General features: G+C 38.6%; 1 non-coding gene across 1 annotated transcript; it reads right to left on the bottom strand.

Moving 5' to 3' along the window:
* Positions 1 to 7,857: 7,857 nt before the first annotated feature.
* Positions 7,858 to 7,966, bottom strand: LOC136553062 (small nucleolar RNA R71). The gene has a single exon (XR_010782967.1). It is a non-coding gene; the product is annotated as a small nucleolar RNA R71 (small nucleolar RNA).
* Positions 7,967 to 8,848: the final 882 nt, after the last annotated feature.

The raw sequence follows: 8,848 nt of genomic DNA, 5'->3' as shown, positions 1-8,848 counted from the left end.
TCTGATTTGAAATATCTAGGTATTGCACTAAGAGTAAGATGGTCATGGCTCAAGAAATCTGAACCTAATAAACCCTGGGCGAGTCTGCCACTTCAAGTAAGCAAGGATGTTGAATGCCTTCTCTCCCTGGCCATTATTACTGAAATTGGTGATGGAGCCAATACCCTTTTTTGGAAGGATAAATGGTTGACTAGTAAGAGCATCCAAGATCTTGCACCCAATCTGTATGCTCTAGTATCAAAAAGAAGGGCAAGCAGACGCACTGTGATGGCTGCTCTTGATGAGGAGAAATGGCTAGAAGATATTCAGGGGGAATATCAGCATGAGCATTAATGGAATATTTTGAATTATGGGATTTATTAGAAGGAGTGGTATTACAGGAGGGGATCCCTAATAGGCATATTTGGAGGCTTTCAGCCTCAGAAGAATATACAGCTAAATCCGCCTATGATGCACTATTTGAGGGTGCCCTCAGTTTTGCCCCATATGAGCTCATCTGGAAATCTTGGGCGTCCCCTAAATGTCATTTCTTCATGTGGCTGGTTGCTCACAATCGTTGTTGGACAGCAAACAAGTTAGCTTGGCGAGGCCTTCCTCACCCAGACCGGTGTCTACTATGTGATCAAGAGGAAGAGAACATCTAGTACCTCCTCTTTGGATGTGTGTTTGCAAGACAATTCTGGTATGAAATCCTACATAGCATTGGTCTTGCAACACTTGCCCCGCAGCCAGTCGATTCCTCCTTTGATGCCTGGTGGGATAAGGCGGTCTTGACAGTAAGCGGAGATGCGCGAAAAGGGATTGAATTTTCTCATCGTCCTAGGCGTTTGGGCCATCTAGAAGCATCGAAATGACTCTATCTTCAATGGAGCTACCCCTAGATTGTCTATGGCTTTGAACCTAGCTCGGGAGGAAGCCCTTTTATGGTCTATAGCTGGTGCTAAGGGACTGTCCCTGCACACAGCTCGGGATGATGATTGGAGGGTCTTTGGTCAGGTCGTTCATCTCTGTCATAGGCGATTAGTTTCAGTCAGTAAGCGGGTGTGTGTGTGTGTGCATTTGGGTCTCTGTATGACTCATTTTCTCTACTATTAATACAATGATACGCAGTTCTCCTGCGTATTCAAGAAAAAAAATAATTTATGGTTTCTCATTGCAAAGGACTTTGGAAAAAGTACTTACAAAGGAAAAGGTGTGTTGTGGTATGAACAAAAAATTTAGAGAAAGCACGGTAGCACTAGTAACATGAGAAAACGTAATGTTCTGAGTGACTGTTTTGTCAGTGCCAAATTCTCCAAGTGTAGCAACCATATAATCTATCTAATTCTATCTAATAGGTCAAAACATGCACATGGAAATGTCAGTTTTAGCATTGTAGGTATCTTCGGTCCACGTCTCAAGCTGTTGTTCAAAGTTATATCATACTAAAATGATGCCTTGTCAAGTAGATCAGCACCTTGAGATTATATGAGCTTCATGCAATGCCAAAGGAAAATAGCAAAACACCCTAGACATACTTATCAATATTGTCACCTCCTACCTTGTCTGTTTTTTAATTTGTCAACTTGCTAATTCCAGTGCAGCTGCAACCAGTTAATGAGCAATCCAATAGCATAGGTAAGCATTCAGAAGGCATAGGTGCAACTGTACTTGTTATTAGTAGGGACCAAAACAAATACATTTTTCCTATGTAATCGAAGCATATAAAAACTGAACTAATATGTGAATGGTTGTTTCAAGTTTGCATTGATTAGTTTCACTCTACAAAATCACCTTTACTTTGGCAACATTTTTCAGAGGCACCATATTGTTTTTTAGTAGCATAGGTGTTATGGAAGTCTATCCAACAAATTTGATGAGTACCAAAGTAGAGCAAATTGGCACTACTAACTACAACAAAATCACCAGTTCTATAGGAATCGACTTGAGGGCATCACAGAAATAACCAAGCCGACTTTGTGGAAACTCGAAAGATTGGTCTCCACCATTAGTTTTTTTTGTCTTGTTTCATTGATTCCATTGACCTTTTGTTAGCAATGCTATTCTTACAAGCTGGGCATCCCATTAGCTAAATTAATGGGCCATGAATAATAAGAACCTGTGGACCTAAGGGAACCAAGAGGAAGAAAACACTGCAGTATAGTTTGAAAATTTTATTCTCTCAATATCACAGTAGGCACTGTTTGCTATGTCATTTAGTTTGGTAAATAGTATCGTCCGAGGAGGAATCTATGTTTTTTCTTTGGAAGTGAAGGACACGAACAAGGGAGCAGACCATTAATTCGAAAAGGCTAAATCATGTAGTTACCTGAACATGAATACAAAGACCTGGAAAGAGAACACTTTGAAATTTGCCATTCCTCTACAGTGTGCATACTGTTGTCCTGCAAGCAAGAATAATGAGCAACTTTTAGTAGTTTTTTTTGCTGATGCCTTGCACCACACACTTGGTATATGCCGTCGATAAAGAAACATTACAAGAAAGAATAAGGGTGTTGTTTTTTAGTGGCTTAGTTAGCCTTATAGCAAAAGTGGCCGCTATTATAAAGTTAGCAACACCATCGGGAAATTAGAAAAAGATTGGTTATGTGAAACTGAACCTATATCAGCAGTGCACATTGTATATGTGAAAAGAACAAATGGATCTTGTAAATGGATCAAACTGAATAATAGCAGAAATAGTTTGTGTGAAGCAGAGTACACAATAAATCTTAGAGAGATAAAAAACATTTAGACTGCAAAGCTGCGTTTATTTTTACCAAGAGTGGTTGTCGAACCTTTTTCCATGCCATGCAACCATGCACCGATTACACTAATCCCCAATATTGTTAGCATGTGTTTCTGCAACAAGGTATTGTTTTTACAAATTTAGCTAATATAAAAGGAGCAGGTCCTTCTGATTGTTGCAAATAATTAGATAAATCTTTTGTATCCAAGGCAATTGCAGATAATTGTATGTCCTGTTCCCCAAAATAGCATGATGAAGCAAACCAAAATCTATTAGTTGGTATAGAAAACAAGACCTCCAGCTACTGCCACTTAACCAGACCTCATGCCATCCCCTCAGTGCAGGCTAGGTACCTCTGCACTTTGGTGCTGCCCTGCAACAATCCAAATGTGAAGCACCATTGTATGAATAATATATAGAAATGGCTCTATGTTAGTGCCCTTTACCTATACTTATTACTTTGGTGGTTGCTATGCGCTAGCATACAATAGAGACCTGTAGAACCAAAGCTCATTTTTTGTCGTTTTGTGTAATCCAATGAGCAAGATGAACAAGTCTGTCAGCAACGATGCTAACATCTTGTATGCTGAAGCAACAACAACATCAGCATGGAACTGAATGGACCAGAAAGCACAATCAATAGATTTAGAAAAGAAAGGGATAGACGATATGGAACAGAATGCATACCATTCTAATAGGAACTACAAAGGCTAAGTTGTTGGTTCCATTTCAGGGTGGAATTCTTATTTATCAACTATGCCTTCAACCTCTAGCAAAAGCCACGAAATAAGTACAATTAGTAGACACACATATACATGAAAAGGGATAGAGAACTAAAAGGGAACTTTAAACGTGAAAAATAGAATTCAAATACTCTAAGAACACAAATTTGATCGGTCTATTGCAAGAAAGCTAAGGAAGTACTGTTTACACAACCTAAGTGCACATATAAGAAATACAAAACAAAATTACAGCAACAGTAGCACATACTAGGCAATAAATAAATCCATATTTGCTCATGATACTAATGGAGGTAGACTTGTCCAACCCAAACTCAACAACAGAGAAAGATGGAAGTCCAAACATGAAAGAGCATATAGAATTATCGTTTGAGTAGAATTTAATACGAAAGAGCACACTAAGGAGCCCTGGCAAACCCAGTGAGCATTATGGAAAACCAAGCATCCGACAAATCAAATTGAGAATCTAAGAACCAGAACACAATGATGACTAAGCAGCAATCTAACTCTCCCCAACGACATGGTAGACTAACTACACAAGAAAAATAGGCACTTTATTTTTTGTCCTGATTCCTAACGATGTGGTCTACAACCAAATATATGCTTTATTCTATGAAACAACAAAAGTTGAACCATGCAGAACACTACTCGGTAAAACACCATGGGTACCTATCTGGCACTTCCACCGGACCTCGGACACTACAGTATAGTCTATGTTGCTATTTTTCTACATGCAAACAGGCATACTACGACATGATGAGCACAGAGGAGATGAAAAAAATACTGTGACCAGGCTGAGCGAGGGGCTGTACCTTGGATGAAGGAGCACAAGAAGCACCTTAAGGTTAATTCTACGACACCATTGCTGCAAAATATGGAGACAAAGTCTGTGGAAATAAAATAAATATAATAGGAATTGCCAACAAGAATCAAGACATAACACATATTTGGATATGAAGGAACTAATAAAAGCATATCACTCTGCCATTGGTAATTTGCTATTAGCAGGAAAGAATGTTTTTTTAAAGGGGAAATATCTTAGCAACTGTAGTACTATTTAGACATTTTAAATAGTGCATAAAGATAAGGCTGAAGAGCTATAAATAGCCGATCAACCAAATTGAGCTCAGTGCAAAGAATAGTAGCATTCGTCGACACAAACTAACTATTCCTGTAAGAGAAGGGAAACATTGTTGAGACACAGTTGAGTAGTGAACAGAATCCAATGGTACAAAACAGAGGCTCGGCAGGAAAGTATTTTTTGGTAAAACACTAATCATTCAGCTAATGGAATAATAAGACTCTAAATACTCTAAGCAATTACTCTTTTAAATAAAAGATAGGAAAGACACCCTAAACATAACACATAAACTGCATATTTATCTTAATTGAGCACGGATAGTAATGAAACCGAATAAAAAAAAGATGAGGCACCCAAAAAAATTACACATTACTGTTATAAACTTGGTATACATCTATCTATATCTACCTCTTTCTATATGTTATCTCTTTGTCCAAAAAATAAAAAAAAACATGTGTCGCAAATATAAGAACGGTGAACTTAGATGCAAATTGAATAATAAATTTTATAGGGTTAAATCCACGCAGCATCCAACCTACTGCTATGGCGATGATAGTATAGTGGTGTTCAGCTTCATGAACTCCACTGCTGCAACAAGAAAGGAGAGATCAAAACATCTATGAAATTAAACTATAAGTGTAACAAATCGATATAAAAAGCACAAAATCGAAAAAGAAAAAAACCTTTAACCCTAGGCAGGTCAAAATCTGACAAAAAAAACTACCTTTAACCCTAGCCAGGTTGTGGAAGTGACCATTTGCAGTGGTTAGAATAGGTGGAAGAACTCAGGACAGGGACATCGTCTAGAGGTTCGGCCGTGATGGGTCGCCATAGCAGGAGCAGCCTACGAGATCCATAAATGAAATCGAGGGAGGTGTAATAAAACAAGAATCAAACGATGCAGCGAACCATCCATGAATGAAATTAAGGAAAGTGTAAGGAAAAAAGAATCAAACAAAGAGAACCGACGAGGTTACCTGGGCGTGTGTTTACGGTAGTTAACAACCATTATAAACCAGTCAATATAACATGTATAAGGGAATAAATATAATCACCAATGAAGCTTTAGGGGTTTAGAATAACAAATTCCACTGAGTTTTGGTGAATCTGTATTTTCTACAGGGTTTATCCAAAAAACCGTCAAGGTGGACCTACATGTCAAATTTAATTACGCTTATCCGCGACTGAAATGGACCCTAGAAGACTCTAGAAGACTTCGGGAGGACTCCACACTGAAGCGGAGGGTGAGGCGCCGTCAGGTGGGGCCAGCCCCACCTGTAAGCCGCCCAGCCCCTGGGGCCCACCTGTCAGCCCCTCATTGTTATGTCAGTTCTTCACTGCCTCCTAGGTTGCATCTACGTCGTCCTTTAAGTCGGTTTGATCCAAGGGCTCACGTTAGATGCTCCGGCCTATATATATCAGCCCCTGCCCCCTGAGAAGGCATAAGTCATTTGAGAAGATAGAAACCCTAATCATCCTCAGAGCTGCACCGTATTCTAGGGCATAGCTAGTTGGGCTAGGTCTAGAGGGAGGCAAGCAGGCTTCGCTTGGATTCCCGATCTTATCAAGAGCGTAGGTTTGGTATAATCTTTGTACCCCTCTCTCTTTTGTATCTCCATTATTTTTATATGCTAGTTACAATTGTTATGACAATATCAATATTCATTTTATTCATGTTCTTTGTTATAATGTTCATAGTCTACTTTGATTATATGCTTAGTATAGTTAGATTTATCATTATGTTCATGCATAAGTTCGTATAGCGCTCACTCTAAGGATCCATGGGTGGGTGGTCGACATTGTGTAAGCGTGGTGCTTATACATTGTCTACCTACGGATACACCCTATATTTAGGGTCATGTGGTAGATCACGGATGTGACACTCCTGTTGAGTCCTTTGTAGTCCACTTCCCGAATATAGGCGCGCGTAGGGTTCGGTTACAAAGGAAGAGCAAGCTTTGTTCTTAATCTTCCTAAGTAATATCCCTTGTGTAGATATGACGATGATCTTAGCAATGATTACTAGGTGTAATTACACTAATCAATGTATGCTTTGACTTGTAATTAAGAATGACTTAGGAATTATTCCTCTAATATTCTACCTGACCATGCTAATGCCATAGAAAGGAGTACTCTGAGTGATTTATCATTATCATTGATCAATACTCATTATATATATATATATCTTATCCTATGACTTACCCCTATTATGAGTAGAATATTGGTTATGGTTTACTTCTCCTTCAATAGTATAAGTTATCAATACATGTACATGCTAGACATTCCCTATGGTAAAAATATAAATAACGATACCTAAAATATTCTCGAGTAAATTGCTACAATTGTATATTATCTGTGTGCTTGCGGATCCTTTTCATTCAGATATATATTTATTCTTTCTAGTCACATAATTAATAAAGAACTACTTAGTATTATTCCAGTATTAATGCTATGTAGTACCAACAAGTATCTCAAATATCATCACTAGGGATGACAACCTAGTAAAATTAGAAGATATAGGTTTATAATAGGTGTCTATTTAAAAACAAGTGACACGTTAATAAATACCAACAAGCATTTCTGGTGCTGTTACTAGGGACTAGATTTAAAACTCTGTTCTTAGTAGCGACGCTAGGAAATGTCAACAAGCATTTTTGGCGTCGTTGCCGGGGAAGGTAGCTAGGCAAAGGAAGTATTGATAAACTTATACTTATTGATGTGATCGAAGATAACCATTAACCTCTGCTCAAATGGGCTTACCTTTGTTTTGTCTACTTGTGTATTTTATGCAGGGTAATGTATGACCAGTTTTGACCTTCCGATAAACTATGTTGAAGATCTAGAAGCATTAATCAGAACAACTAGAGCTAAACTCAAGAAAGTTCCATCTTTAAAGTCGAAAGACAACCATATAAGGCGAAGCTTAATACTAGAATTTGAAGCCATGGCTAACAGGACTCCGTGATTTCTCTACTCTAACTATGGCCAACATTTGTACTGGACCAACAGTCAATGTTGGAGACAATGGATTCGAGATCAAGCCAGCTCTCATCAACATGGTGCAAGCAAACTAGTTTTGTGGAAAGGCACATGAAGATGCAAGTGCACATCTCCAACTACTTCCTAGAGATTTGTAGCACTTTTACCATCAAAGGAGTAACCCAGGATGCCATATTACTTCGCCTCTTCCCATTCTCACTCTTGGGGAAGGCAAAGCAATGGTTCTACGCCAACAAAGATAGAAATACTACATGCGAATAACTGCTCCACTATCTTTCTAGCAAAGTTTTTTCTCACAAGCAAGACCAATGCTCTGCGTGAGAGAATTTTAAGCTTTCAGCAACAACATGATGAATCTGTTCCTAAGACATGTGAACGCTTTCAAGATTAAATTATGGAATGTCCTCATCATGGGATGGAGAATTGGCTACTCATGCAGACTTTCTACCATGGGTTGACCAATAGTACCCATGAGACTATGGATGCTGCTGAATGGAGGCACATTCATGTCACTCACCATACCGGCTGTAACAACTCTTGTGGAGAAGATGGTCTCCAATCAAGGTTAGAATGAGGAATGTGTTCAAACCTGCAAGAGGGGTGGAGGTATGATTAACTCAAGGAGGTAGACATGTTATCTGTCAAGATAGACCTGATGATTAAGAAGCTTGAAGATCGAGCCAATGAGAAGCAAGAAGTCATGCATATTCATGATTCTCGTATGACATGTGAAGTGTGTGGAAACATTGGGCATTCAAGAAATAGCTATCCTAAAACCCAAGAGGATGTGAACTTTGTAAACAACAATAACTACTTTTAGTCCTCAACAAAATTAAGGATGGAATCAGCAACAAAGGCTAAACTACCAAGGTAATTACCAAGGTAACTGTCAAGGTAATAATTTTAATAATTTCAATCAACCACCCTTGAGAGAATTAATTGCTGGCCAATCCAAACTTATAGAAGGATTATCTAGAAAGGTAGCTACCAATGATAAAATTCTAGAGAACATAAATAATAGAATGGATGGCTTTGCTTCTGCCATTAAAAACCAGTATGGCTTTAATAAAATGATAGAATTACAAATAGCTCAGCTGACTGCTTCTGTTCCTCCATCCGACAAAGGTAAGATTCTAAGGGCAACCAAAAGATCTAGAAACCTGCAAATCTTGTCGATATTCATAGTGCAATATATTACTGTATACAACCATCGATGGGAAGGTGGATAGACTATACCTTACCAAAGAAGAAGAGCGATCTAGGGAGACCTATCATCCCCATCATCATTGGGCCTCACAT

This window comes from Miscanthus floridulus, chromosome 4 (genome assembly GCF_019320115.1).
Source record: "Miscanthus floridulus cultivar M001 chromosome 4, ASM1932011v1, whole genome shotgun sequence".
Classification (NCBI taxonomy): domain Eukaryota; kingdom Viridiplantae; phylum Streptophyta; class Magnoliopsida; order Poales; family Poaceae; genus Miscanthus; species Miscanthus floridulus.
Note: the sequence above shows the minus strand (reverse complement) of the source record. Positions and strands in the feature narration are given on the sequence as shown.